At 57.8% G+C, this 13,142-nt stretch overlaps 6 non-coding genes and 1 pseudogene across 6 annotated transcripts; all 7 read left to right on the forward strand.

The window, feature by feature from the left end:
- Positions 1 to 275: 275 nt before the first annotated feature.
- Positions 276 to 394, forward strand: LOC146716031 (5S ribosomal RNA). Its single transcript, XR_014919636.1, has one exon. It is a non-coding gene; the product is annotated as a 5S ribosomal RNA (ribosomal RNA).
- A 1,762-nt stretch (positions 395 to 2,156) lies between these two features.
- LOC146716032 (5S ribosomal RNA) lies at positions 2,157 to 2,275 on the forward strand. Its single transcript, XR_014919826.1, has one exon. It is a non-coding gene; the product is annotated as a 5S ribosomal RNA (ribosomal RNA).
- A 1,135-nt stretch (positions 2,276 to 3,410) lies between these two features.
- Positions 3,411 to 3,529, forward strand: LOC146716033 (5S ribosomal RNA). The gene has a single exon (XR_014919637.1). It is a non-coding gene; the product is annotated as a 5S ribosomal RNA (ribosomal RNA).
- Positions 3,530 to 5,181: 1,652 nt separating this feature from the next.
- On the forward strand, positions 5,182 to 5,300 carry LOC146716034 (5S ribosomal RNA). The gene has a single exon (XR_014919638.1). It is a non-coding gene; the product is annotated as a 5S ribosomal RNA (ribosomal RNA).
- A 1,412-nt stretch (positions 5,301 to 6,712) lies between these two features.
- LOC146716035 (5S ribosomal RNA) lies at positions 6,713 to 6,831 on the forward strand. The gene has a single exon (XR_014919876.1). It is a non-coding gene; the product is annotated as a 5S ribosomal RNA (ribosomal RNA).
- A 585-nt stretch (positions 6,832 to 7,416) lies between these two features.
- On the forward strand, positions 7,417 to 7,535 carry LOC146716036 (5S ribosomal RNA; annotated as a pseudogene).
- A 3,901-nt stretch (positions 7,536 to 11,436) lies between these two features.
- On the forward strand, positions 11,437 to 11,555 carry LOC146716037 (5S ribosomal RNA). The gene has a single exon (XR_014919870.1). It is a non-coding gene; the product is annotated as a 5S ribosomal RNA (ribosomal RNA).
- The last annotated feature ends 1,587 nt before the right edge of the window (positions 11,556 to 13,142 follow it).

Raw genomic sequence — 13,142 nt, forward strand, 5'->3', positions numbered from 1 at the left:
ACCAGGCCCTGTGCTTCTGGCCGAGGCCATCTTCACCAAACCAGGCCCTGTGCTCCTTGCTGTGGCCATGTACAACACACCAGGCCCTGTGCTGGTTCCTGAGGCCATCTTCAACAATCCAGGGCCTGTGCTGTTGGATAAATGCCAAACTGAGCCTTTGGGTTAGGGTATTATGCAAACATGCAGGTATGGTTATAGCATTGTCTTCGTAACTTCAGGTACTTGCCACCTAATCACTTGAATCCATAAATTGAGACATTGTGCTGGAGCCAGCAGCTTACGGCCATACCACCCTGAGCACGCCCGACCTCGTCTGATCTCGGAAGCTAAGCAGGGCTGGGCTTGGTTAGTACTTGGATGGGAGACTGCCTGGGAATACCTGGTGCTGTAAGCCTTTCATTTTCATGTCATTGAACCGCTTTTGATCCAGAGAAGGGGTGTATTAAAAGACCAAAAGCAGCTGCCCATTAATGAGGGCACATTAACGACACTGCTTTTGGCTCTTTTCCAATGTCTTGTGCTGCTAGCTGATGCCACCTACACCACACCAGGGCCTGAGTGACCGGCTGGGGCCACTTACACCACATCAGGGCCTGTGGCTCTGGCTGAGGCCACTTACACCACACCAGGGCCTGTGGCTGCTGGCTGAGGCCAGTTACACCACACCAGAGCCTGTGGCTGCTGGCTGAAGCCACTTACACCACACCAGGGCCTTAGTTGCTATTGAGGCCACTTACACCACACCAGGGCCTGTGGCTGCTGGCTGAGGCCACCTACACCACACCAGGGCCTGTGGCTGCTGGCTGAGGCCACTTACACCACACCAGGGCCTTAGTTGCTATTGAGGCCACTTACACCACACCAGGGCCTGTGGCTGCTGGCTGAGGCCACCTACACCACACCAGGGCCTGTGGCTGCTGGCTGAGGCCACTTACACCACACCAGGGCCCTTTTGCTGCTGGCTGAGGCCACTTACACCACACCAGTGCATGTGGCTTCTGGCTGAGGCCACTTACACCACACCAGGGCCTGTGGCTGCTGGCTGAGGCCACCTACACCACACCAGGGCCTTAGTTGCTATTGAGGCCAATTACACCACACCAGGGTATGTGGCTCTTGCTCAGGCCACTTACACCACACCAGGGCCTTAGTTGCTATTGAGGCCAATTACACCACACCAGGGCCTGTGGCTCTTGCTCAGGCCACTTACACCACACCAGGGCCTGTGGTTCTGGCTTAGGCCACTTACACCACACCAGGGCCTGTGGCACTTGCTCAGGCCACTTACACCACACCAGGGCCTGTGGCTGCTGGCTGAGGCCACTTACACCACACCAGGGCCTGTGGCTCTTACTCAGGCCACTTACACCACACCAGGGCCTGTGGCACTGGCTGAGGCCACTTAGACCACACCAGGGCCTGTGGCTGCTGGCTGAGGCCACTTACACCACACCAGGGCCTGTGGCTGCTGGCTGAGGCCACTTACACCAAACCAGGGCCTGTGGCTGCTTGCTGAGGCCATCTTCACCAAACCAGGCCCTGTGCTGCTTGCTGTGGCCATGTAAAACACACCAGGGCCTGAGTGACCGGCTGGGGCCACTTACACCACACCAGGGCCTGTGGCTGCTGGCTGAGGCCACCTACACCACACCAGGGCCTTAGTTGCTATTGAGGCCAATTACACCACACCAGGGTATGTGGCTCTTGCTCAGGCCACTTACACCACACCAGGGCCTTAGTTGCTATTGAGGCCACTTACACCACACCAGGGCCTGTGGCTGCTGGCTGAGGCCACCTACACCACACCAGGGCCTTAGTTGCTATTGAGGCCAATTACACCACACCAGGGTATGTGGCTCTTGCTCAGGCCACTCACATCACACCAGGCCCTGCTCTTCTGGCCGAGGCCATCTTCACCAAACCAGGCCCTGTGCTGCTAGCTGTGGCCATGTACAACACACCAGGCCCTGTGCTGGTTCCTGAGGCCATCTTCAACAATCCAGGGCCTGTGCTGTTGGATAAATGCTAAACTGAGCCTTTGGGTTAGGGTATTATGCAAACATGCAGGTATGGTTATAGGATTGTCTTCGTAACTTCAGGTACTTGCCACCTAATCACTTGAATCCATAAATTGAGTCATTGTGCTGGGGCCAGCAGCTTATGGCCATACCACCCTGAGCACGCCCGACCTCGTCTGATCTCGGAAGCTAAGCAGGGCTGGGCTTGGTTAGTACTTGGATGGGAGACTACCTGGGAATACCTGGTGCTGTAAGCCTTTGATTTTCATGTCATTGAACCGCTTTTGATCCAGAGAAGGGGTGTATTAAAAGACCAAAAGCAGCTGCCCACTAATGAGGGCACATTAACGACATTGCTTTTGGCTCTTTTCCAATGTCTTGTGCTGCTAGCTGATGCCACCTACACCACACCAGGGCCTGAGTGACCGGCTGGGGCCATCTACACCACATCAGGGCCTGTGGCTCTGGCTGAGGCCACTTACACCACACCAGGGCCTGTGGCTGCTGGCTGAGGCCACCTACACCACACCAGGGCCTTAGTTGCTATTGAGGCCAATTACACCACACCAGGGTCTGTGGCTCTTGCTCAGGCCACTTACACCACACCAGGCCTGTGGCACTTGCTCAGGCCACTTACACCACACCAGGGCCTGTGGCTGCTGGCTGAGGCCACTTACACCACACCAGGGCCTGTGGCTGCTGGCTGAGGCCACCTACACCACACCAGGGCATTAGTTGCTATTGAGGCCAATTACACCACACCAGGGTCTGTGGCTCTTGCACAGGCCACTTACACCACACCAGGGCCTGTGGCTCTTGCTCAGGCCACTTACACCACACCAGGGCCTGTGGCTGCTGGCTGAGGCCACTTACACCACACCAGGGCCTGTGGCTGCTGGCTGAGGCCACCTACACCACACCAGGGCCTGTGGCTGCTGGCTGAGGCCACCTACACCACACCAGGGCCTGTGGCTGCTGGCTGAGGCCACTTACACCACACCAGTGCCTGTGGCTTCTGGCTGAGGCGACTTACACCACACCAGGGCCTGTGGCTGCTGGCTGAGGCCACTTACACCACACCAAGGCCTGTGGCTCTTGCTCAGGCCACTCACATCACACCAGGCCCTGCGCTTCTGGCCGAGGCCATCTTCACCAAACCAGGCCCTGTGCTCCTTGCTGTGGCCATGTACAACACACCAGGCCCTGTGCTGGTTCCTGAGGCCATCTTCAACAATCCAGGGCCTGTGCTGTTGGATAAATGCCAAACTGAGCCTTTGGGTTAGGGTATTATGCAAACATGCAGGTATGGTTATAGCATTGTCTTCGTAACTTCAGGTACTTGCCACCTAATCACTTGAATCCATAAATTGAGACATTGTGCTGGAGCCAGCAGCTTACGGCCATACCACCCTGAGCACGCCCGACCTCGTCTGATCTCGGAAGCTAAGCAGGGCTGGGCTTGGTTAGTACTTGGATGGGAGACTGCCTGGGAATACCTGGTGCTGTAAGCCTTTGATTTTCATGTCATTGAACCGCTTTTGATCCAGAGAAGGGGTGTATTAAAAGACCAAAAGCAGCTGCCCATTAATGAGGGCACATTAACGACACTGCTTTTGGCTCTTTTCCAATGTCTTGTGCTGCTAGCTGATGCCACCTACACCACACCAGGGCCTTAGTTGCTATTGAGGCCAATTACACCACACCAGGGTCTTTGGCGCTTGCTCAGGCCACTTACACCACACCAGGGCCTGTGGCACTGGCTGAGGCCACTTACACCACACCAGGGCCTGTGGCTGCTGGCTGAGGCCACTTACACCACATCAGGGCCTGTGGCTCTGGCTGAGGCCACTTTCACCACACCAGGGCCTGTGGCTGCTGGCTGAGGCCACCTACACCACACCAGGGCATTAGTTGCTATTGAGGCCAATTACACCACACCAGGGTCTGTGGCTCTTGCTCAGGCCACTTACACCACACCAGGGCCTGTGGCTCTTGCTCAGGCCACTTACACCACACCAGGGCCTGTGGCTGCTGGCTGAGGCCACCTACACCAAACCAGGGCATTAGTTGCTATTGAGGCCAATTACACCACACCAGGGTCTGTGGCTCTTGCTCAGGCCACTTACACCACACCAGGGCCTGTGGCTCTTGCTCAGGCCACTTACACCACACCAGGGCCTGTGGCACTGGCTGAGGCCACTTACACCACACCAGGGCCTGTGGCTGCTGGCTGAGGCCACTTACACCACACCAGGGCCTGTGGCTGCTGGCTGAGGCCACTTACACCACACCAGGGCCTGTGGCTGGTGGCTGAGGCCACCTACACCACACCAGGGCCTGTGGCTGCTGGCTGAGGCGACTTATACCACACCAGGGCCCTTTTGCTGCTGGCTGAGGCAACTTACACCACACCAGTGCTTGTGGCTTCTGTCTGAGGCGACTTACACCACACCAGGGCCTGTGGCTGCTGGCTGAGGCCAATTACACCACACCAGGGTCTGTGGCTCTTGCTCAGGCCACTTACACCACACCAGGGCCTGTGGCACTGGCTGAGGCCACTTACACCACACCAGGGCCTGTGGCTGCTGGCTGAGGCCACTTACACCACACCAGGGCCTGTGGCTGCTGGCTGAGGCCACTTACACCACACCAGGGCCTGTGGCTGCTGGCTGAGGCCACCTACACCACACCAGGGCCTGTGGCTGCTGGCTGAGGCCACTTACACCACACCAGGGCCCTTTTGCTGCTGGCTGAGGCCACTTACACCACACCAGTGCCTGTGGCTTCTGGCTGAGGCGACTTACACCACACCAGGGCCTGTGGCTGCTGGCTGAGGCCACTTACACCACACCAAGGCCTGTGGCTCTTGCTCAGGCCACTCACATCACACCAGGCCCTGCGCTTCTGGCCGAGGCCATCTTCACCAAACCAGGCCCTGTGCTGCTTGCTGTGGCCATGTACAACACACCAGGCCCTGTGCTGGTTCCTGAGGCCATCTTCAACAATCCAGGGCCTGTGCTGTTGGATAAATGCCAAACTGAGCCTTTGGGTTAGGGTATTATGCAAACATGCAGGTATGGTTATAGGATTGTCTTCGTAACTTCAGGTACTTGCCACCTAATCACTTGAATCCATAAATTGAGACATTGTGCTGGAGCCAGCAGCTTACGGCCATACCACCCTGAGCACGCCCGACCTCGTCTGATCTCGGAAGCTAAGCAGGGCTGGGCTTGGTTAGTACTTGGATGGGAGACTGCCTGGGAATACCTGGTGCTGTAAGCCTTTCATTTTCATGTCATTGAACTGCTTTTGATCCAGAGAAGGGGTGTATTAAAAGACCAAAAGCAGCTGCCCATTAATGAGGGCACATTAACGACACTGCTTTTGGCTGTTTTCCAATGTCTTGTGCTGCTAGCTGATGTCACCTACACCACACCAGGGCCTGAGTGACCGGCTGGGGCCACTTACACCACATCAGGGCCTGTGGCTCTGGCTGAGGCCACTTACACCACACCAGGGCCTGTGGCTGCTGGCTGAGGCCAGTTACACCACACCAGAGCCTGTGGCTGCTGGCTGAAGCCACTTACACCACACCAGGGCCTTAGTTGCTATTGAGGCCACTTACACCACACCAGGGCCTGTGGCTGCTGGCTGAGGCCACCTACACCACACCAGGGCCTTAGTTGCTATTGAGGCCAATTACACCACACCAGGGTCTGTGGCTCTTGCTCAGGCCACTTACACCACACCAGGGCCTGTGGCACTGGCTGAGGCCACTTACACCACACCAGGGCCTGTGGCTGCTGGCTTAGGCCACCTACACCACACCAGGGCCTTAGTTGCTATTGAGGCCAATTACACCACACAAGGGCCTGTGGCTGCTGGCTGAGGCCACCTACACCACACCAGGGCCTGTGGCTGCTGGCTGAGGCCACTTACACCACACCAGGGCCTGTGTCTGCTGGCTGAGGCCACTTACACCACACCAGGGCCTGTGGCTGCTGGCTGAGGCCACCTACACCACACCAGGGCATTAGTTGCTATTGAGGCCAATTACACCACACCAGGGTCTGTGGCTCTTGCTCAGGCCACTTACACCACACCAGGGCCTGTGGCTCTTGCTCAGGCCACTTACACCACACCAGGGCCTGTGGCTGCTGGCTGAGGCCACTTACACCACACCAGGGCCTGTGGCTGCTGGCTGAGGCCACCTACACCACACCAGGGCCTGTGGCTGCTGGCTGAGGCCACCTACACCACACCAGGGCCTGTGGCTGCTGGCTGAGGCCACTTACACCACACCAGTGCCTGTGGCTTCTGGCTGAGGCGACTTACACCACACCAGGGCCTGTGGCTGCTGGCTGAGGCCACTTACACCACACCAAGGCCTGTGGCTCTTGCTCAGGCCACTCACATCACACCAGGCCCTGCGCTTCTGGCCGAGGCCATCTTCACCAAACCAGGCCCTGTGCTCCTTGCTGTGGCCATGTACAACACACCAGGCCCTGTGCTGGTTCCTGAGGCCATCTTCAACAATCCAGGGCCTGTGCTGTTGGATAAATGCCAAACTGAGCCTTTGGGTTAGGGTATTATGCAAACATGCAGGTATGGTTATAGGATTGTCTTCGTAACTTCAGGTACTTGCCACCTAATCACTTGAATCCATAAATTGAGACATTGTGCTGGGCCCAGCAGCTTATGGCCATACCACCCTGAGCACGCCCGACCTCGTCTGATCTCGGAAGCTAAGCAGGGCTGGGCTTGGTTAGTACTTGGATGGGAGACTGCCTGGGAATACCCGGTGCTGTAAGCCTTTCATTTTCATGTCATTGAACCGCTTTTGATCCAGAGAAGGGGTGTATTAAAAGACCAAAAGCAGCTGCCCATTAATAAGGGCACATTAATCACATTGCTTTTGGCTCTTTTCCAATGTCTTGTGCTGCTAGCTGATGCCACCTACACCACACCAGGGCCTGAGTGACCGGCTGGGGCCACTTACACCACATCAGGGGCTGTGGCTCTGGCTGAGGCCAGTTACACCACACCAGGGCCTGTGGGTTCTGGCTGTGGCGACTTACACCAAACCAGGGCCTGTGGCTGCTGGCTGAGGCCACTTACACCACACCAGGGCCTGTGGCTCTTGCTCAGGCCACTCACATCACACCAGGCCCTGCGCTTCTGGCCGAGGCCATGTACAACACACCAGGCCCTGTGCTGGTTCCTGAGGCCATCTTCAACAATCCAGGGCCTGTGCTGTTGGATAAATGCTAAACTGAGCCTTTGGGTTAGGGTATTATGCAAACATGAAGGTAGGGTTATAGGATTGTCTTCGTAACTTCAGGTACTTGCCACCTAATCACCTGAATCCATAAATTGAGACATTGTGCTGGGGCCAGCAGCTTACGGCCATACCACCCTGAGCACGCCCGACCTCGTCTGATCTCGGAAGCTGAGCAGGGCTGGGCTTGGTTAGTACTTGGATGGGAGAATGCCTGGGAATACCTAGTGCTGTAAGCCTTTCATTTTCATGTCATTGAACCGCTTTTGATCCAGAGAAGGGGTGTATTAAAAGACCAAAAGCAGCTGCCCATTAATGAGGGCACATTAACGACATTACTTTTGGCTGTTTTCCAATGTCTTGTGCTGCTAGCTGATGCCACCTACACCACACCAGGGCCTGAGTGACCGGCTGGGGCCACTTACACCACATCAGGGCCTGTGGCTGCTGACTGAGGCCACTTACACCACACCAGGGCCTTAGTTGCTATTGAGGCCAATTACACCACACCATGGTCTGTGGCTCTTGCTCAGGCCACTTACACCACACCAGGGCCTGTGGCACTGGCTGAGGCCACTTACACCACACCAGGGCCTGTGGCTGCTGGCTGAGGCCACTTACACCACACAAGGGCTTGTGGCTGCTGGCTGAGGCCACCTACACCACACCAGGGCCTGTGGCTGCTGGCTGAGGCCACTTACACCACACAAGGGCTTGTGGCTGCTGGCTGAGGCCACCTACACCACACCAGGGCCTGTGGCTGCTGGCTGAGGCCACCTACACCACACCAGGGCATTAGTTGCTATTGAGGCCAATTACACCACACCAGGGTCTGTGGCTCTTGCTCAGGCCACTTACACCACACCAGGGCCTGTGGCTCTTGCTCAGGCCACTTACACCACACCAGGGCCTGTGGCTTCTGGCTGAGGCGACTTACACCACACCAGGGCCCTTTTGCTGCTGGCTGAGGCCACTTACACCACACCAGTGCCTGTGGCTTCTGGCTGAGGCGACTTACACCACACCAGGGCCTGTGGCTGCTGGCTGATGCCACCTACACCACACCAGGGCCTGAGTGACCGGCTGGGGCCACTTACACCACATCAGGGCCTGTGGCTCTGGCTGAGGCCACTTACACCACACCAGGGCCTGTGGCTGCTGGCTGAGGCCAGTTACACCACACCAGAGCCTGTGGCTGCTGGCTGAAGCCACTTACACCACACCAGGGCCTTAGTTGCTATTGAGGCCACTTACACCACACCAGGGCCTGTGGCTGCTGGCTGAGGCCACCTACACCACACCAGGGCCTGTGGCTGCTGGCTGAGGCCACTTACACCACACCAGGGCCTGTGGCTGCTGGCTGAAGCCACTTACACCACACCAGGGCCTTAGTTGCTATTGATGCCACTTACACCACACCAGGGCCTGTGGCTGCTGGCTGAGGCCACCTACACCACACCAGGGCCCTTTTGCTGCTGGCTGAGGCCACTTACACCACACCAGTGCATGTGGCTCCTGGCTGAGGCCACTTACACCACACCAGGGCCTGTGGCTGCTGAATGAGGCCACTTACACCACACCAGGGCCTGTGGCTCTTGCTCAGGCCACTCACATCACACCAGGCCCTGCGCTTCTGGCCGAGGCCATCTTCACCAAACCAGGCCCTGTGGTTCTTGCTCAGGCCACTTACACCACACCAGGGCCTTATTTGCTATTGAGGCCACTTACACCACACCAGGGCCTGTGGCTCTGGCTTAGGCCACTTACACCACACCAGGGCCTGTGGCACTGGCTGAGGCCACTTAGACCACACCAGGGCCTGTGGCTGCTGGCTGAGGCCACTCACACCACACCAGGGCCTGTGGCTGCTAGCTGAGGCCACTTACACCAAACCAGGGCCTGTGGCTGCCTGCTGAGGCCATCTTCACCACACCAGGGCCTGTGGCTGCTGGCTGAGGCCACTTACACCACACCAGGGCATTAGTTGCTATTGAGGCCAATTACACCACACCAGGGTATGTGGCTCTTGCTCAGGCCACTTACACCACACCAGGGCCTGTGGCTGCTGGCTGAGGCCACCTACACCACACCAGGGCCTGTGGCTGCTGGCTGAGGCGACTTATACCACACCAGGGCCCTTTTGCTGCTGGCTGAGGCCACTTACACCACACCAGTGCCTGTGGCTTCTGTCTGAGGCGACTTACACCACACCAGGGCCTGTGGCTGCTGGCTGAGGCCAATTATACCACACCAGGGTCTGTGGCTCTTGCTCAGGCCACTTACACCACACCAGGGCCTGTGGCACTGGCTGAGGCCACTTACACCACACCAGGGCCTGTGGCTGCTGGCTGAGGCCACTTACACCACAACAGGGCCTGTGGCTGCTGGCTGAGGCCACTTACACCACACCAGGGCCTGTGGCTGCTGGCTGAGGCCACCTACACCACACCAGGGCCTGTGGCTGCTGGCTGAGGCGACTTACACCACACCAGGGCCCTTTTGCTGCTGGCTGAGGCCACTTACACCACACCAGTGCCTGTGGCTTCTGGCTGAGGCGACTTACACCACACCAGGGCCTGTGGCTGCTGGCTGATGCCACCTACACCACACCAGGGCCTGAGTGACCGGCTGGGGCCACTTACACCACATCAGGGCCTGTGGCTGCTGGCTGAGGCCAGTTACACCACACCAGAGCCTGTGGCTGCTGGCTGAAGCCACTTACACCACACCAGGGCCTGTGGCTGCTGGCTGAGGCCACTTACACCACACCAGGGCCTGTGGCTGCTGGCTGAAGCCACTTACACCACACCAGGGCCTTAGTTGCTATTGAGGCCACTTACACCACACCAGGGCCTGTGGCTGCTGGCTGAGGCCACCTACACCACACCAGGGCCCTTTTGCTGCTGGCTGAGGCCACTTACACCACACCAGTGCCTGTGGCTTCTGGCTGAGGCCACTTACACCACACCAGGGCCTGTGGCTGCTGGCTGAGGCCACTTACACCACACCAGGGCCTGTGGCTCTTGCTCAGGCCACTCACATCACACCAGGCCCTGCGCTTCTGGCCGAGGCCATCTTCACCAAACCAGGCCCTGTGGTTCTTGCTCAGGCCACTTACACCACACCAGGGCCTTATTTGCTATTGAGGCCACTTACACCACACCAGGGCCTGTGGCACTTGCTCAGGCCACTTACACCACACCAGGGCCTGTGGCACTTGCTCAGGCCACTTACACCACACCAGGGCCTTAGTTGCTATTGAGGCCAATTACACCACACCAGGGTCTTTGGCTCTTGCTCAGGCCACTTACACCACACCAGGGCCTGTGGCACTGGCTGAGGCCACTTACACCACACCAGGGCCTGTGGCTGCTGGCTGAGGCCACTTACACCACACCAGGGCCTTATTTGCTATTGAGGCCACTTACACCACACCAGGGCCTGTGGCTGCTGGCTGAGGCCACCTACACCACACCAGGGCCTTAGTTGCTATTGAGGCCAATTACACTACACCAGGCCTGTGGCACTTGCTCAGGCCACTTACACCACACCAGGGCCTGTGGCTGCTGGCTGAGGCCACTTACACCACACCAGTGCCTGTGGCTTCTGGCTGAGGCGACTTACACCACACCAGGCCTGTGGCACTTGCTCAGGCCACTTACACCACACCAGGGCCTGTGGCTGCTGGCTCAGGCCACTTACACCACACCAGGGCCTGTGGCTCTTGCTCAGGCCACTTACACCACACCAGGGCCTGTGGCTGCTGGCTCAGGCCACTTACACCACACCAGGGCCTGTGGCTGCTGGCTGAGGCCACTTACACCACACCAAGGCCTGTGGCTCTTGCTCAGGCCACTCACATCACACCAGGCCCTGCGCTTCTGGCCGAGGCCATCTTCACCAAACCAGGCCCTGTGCTCCTTGCTGTGGCCATGTACAACACACCAGGCCCTGTGCTGGTTCCTGAGGCCATCTTCAACAATCCAGGGCCTGTGCTGTTGGATAAATGCCAAACTGAGCCTTTGGGTTAGGGTATTATGCAAACATGCAGGTATGGTTATAGCATTGTCTTCGTAACTTCAGGTACTTGCCACCTAATCACTTGAATCCACAAATTGAGACATTGTGCTGGACCCAGCAGCTTACGGCCATACCACCCTGAGCACGCCCGACCTCGTCTGATCTCGGAAGCTAAGCAGGGCTGGGCTTGGTTAGTACTTGGACAGGAGACTGCCTGGGAATACCTGGTGCTGTAAGCCTTTGATTTTCATGTCATTGAACCGCTTTTGATCCAGAGAAGGGGTGTATTAAAAGACCAAAAGCAGCTGCCCATTAATGAGGGCACATTAACGACACTGCTTTTGGCTGTTTTCCAATGTCTTGTGCTGCTAGCTGATGCAACCTACACCACACCAGGGCCTGTGGCTGCTGGCTGAGGCCACTTACACCACACCAGGGCCTGTGGCTGCTGGCTGAGGCCACCTACACCACACCAGGGCCTTAGTTGCTATTGAGGCCAATTACACCACACCAGGGTCTGTGGCTCTTGCTCAGGCCACTTACACCACACCAGGGCCTGTGGCACTGGCTGAGGCCACTTACACCACACCAGGGCCTGTGGCTGCTGGCTGAGGCCACCTACACCACACCAGGGCCTTAGTTGCTATTGAGGCCAATTACACCACACAAGGGCCTGTGGCTGCTGGCTGAGGCCACCTACACCACACCAGGGCCTGTGGCTGCTGGCTGAGGCCACTTACAACACACCAGGGCCTGTGGCTCTTGCTCAGGCCACTCATATCACACCAGGCCCTGTGCTTCTGGCCGAGGCCATCTTCACCAAACCAGGCCCTGTGCTGCTTGCTGTGGCCATGTACAACACACCAGGCCCTGTGCTGGTTCCTGACGCCATCTTCAACAATCCAGGGCCTGGTGCTGTAAGCCTTTCATTTTCATGTCATTGAACCGCTTTTGATCCAGAGAAGGGGTGTATTAAAAGACCAGAAGCAGCTCCCCATTAATGAGGGCACATTAACGACATTGCTTTTGGCTGTTTTCCATTGTCTTGTGCTGCTAGCTGATGCCACCTACACCACACCAGGGCCTGAGTGACCGGCTGGGGCCACTTACACCACATCAGGGCCTGTTGCTCTGGCTGAGGCCACTTACACCACACCAGGGCCTGTGGCTGCTGGCTGAGGCCACCTACACCACACCAGGGCCTTAGTTGCTATTGAGGCCAATTACACCACACCAGGGTATGTGGCTCTTGCTCAGGCCACTTACACCACACCAGGGCCTTAGTTGCTATTGAGGCCAATTACACCACACCAGGGCCTGTGGCACTGGCTGAGGCCACTTACACCACACCAGGGCCTGTGGCTCTTGCTCAGGCCACTCACATCACACCAGGCCCTGCGCTTCTGGCCGAGGCCATCTTCACCAAACCAGGCCCTGTGGTTCTTGCTCAGGCCACTTACACCACACCAGGGCCTTATTTGCTATTGAGGCCACTTACACCACACCAGGGCCTGTGGCACTTGCTCAGGCCACTTACACCACACCAGGGCCTGTGGCTGCTGGCTGAAGCCACTTACACCACACCAGGGCCTTAGTTGCTATTGAGGCCACTTACACCACACCAGGGCCTGTGGCTGCTGGCTGAGGCCACCTACACCACACCAGGGCCTGTGGCTGCTGGCTGAGGCCACTTACACCACACCAGGGCCTGTGGCTGCTGGCTGAAGCCACTTACACCACACCAGGGCCTTAGTTGCTATTGAGGCCACTTACACCACACCAGGGCCTGTGGCTGCTGGCTGAGGCCACCTACACCACACCAGGGC

The sequence above is a fragment of the Copadichromis virginalis genome, linkage group LG3 (assembly GCF_057382275.1).
Source record: "Copadichromis virginalis isolate Kocher_CV1m ecotype Utaka linkage group LG3, C_Virginalis_male_GT1.1, whole genome shotgun sequence".
In the NCBI taxonomy this organism is placed as follows: Eukaryota; Metazoa; Chordata; class Actinopteri; order Cichliformes; family Cichlidae; genus Copadichromis; species Copadichromis virginalis.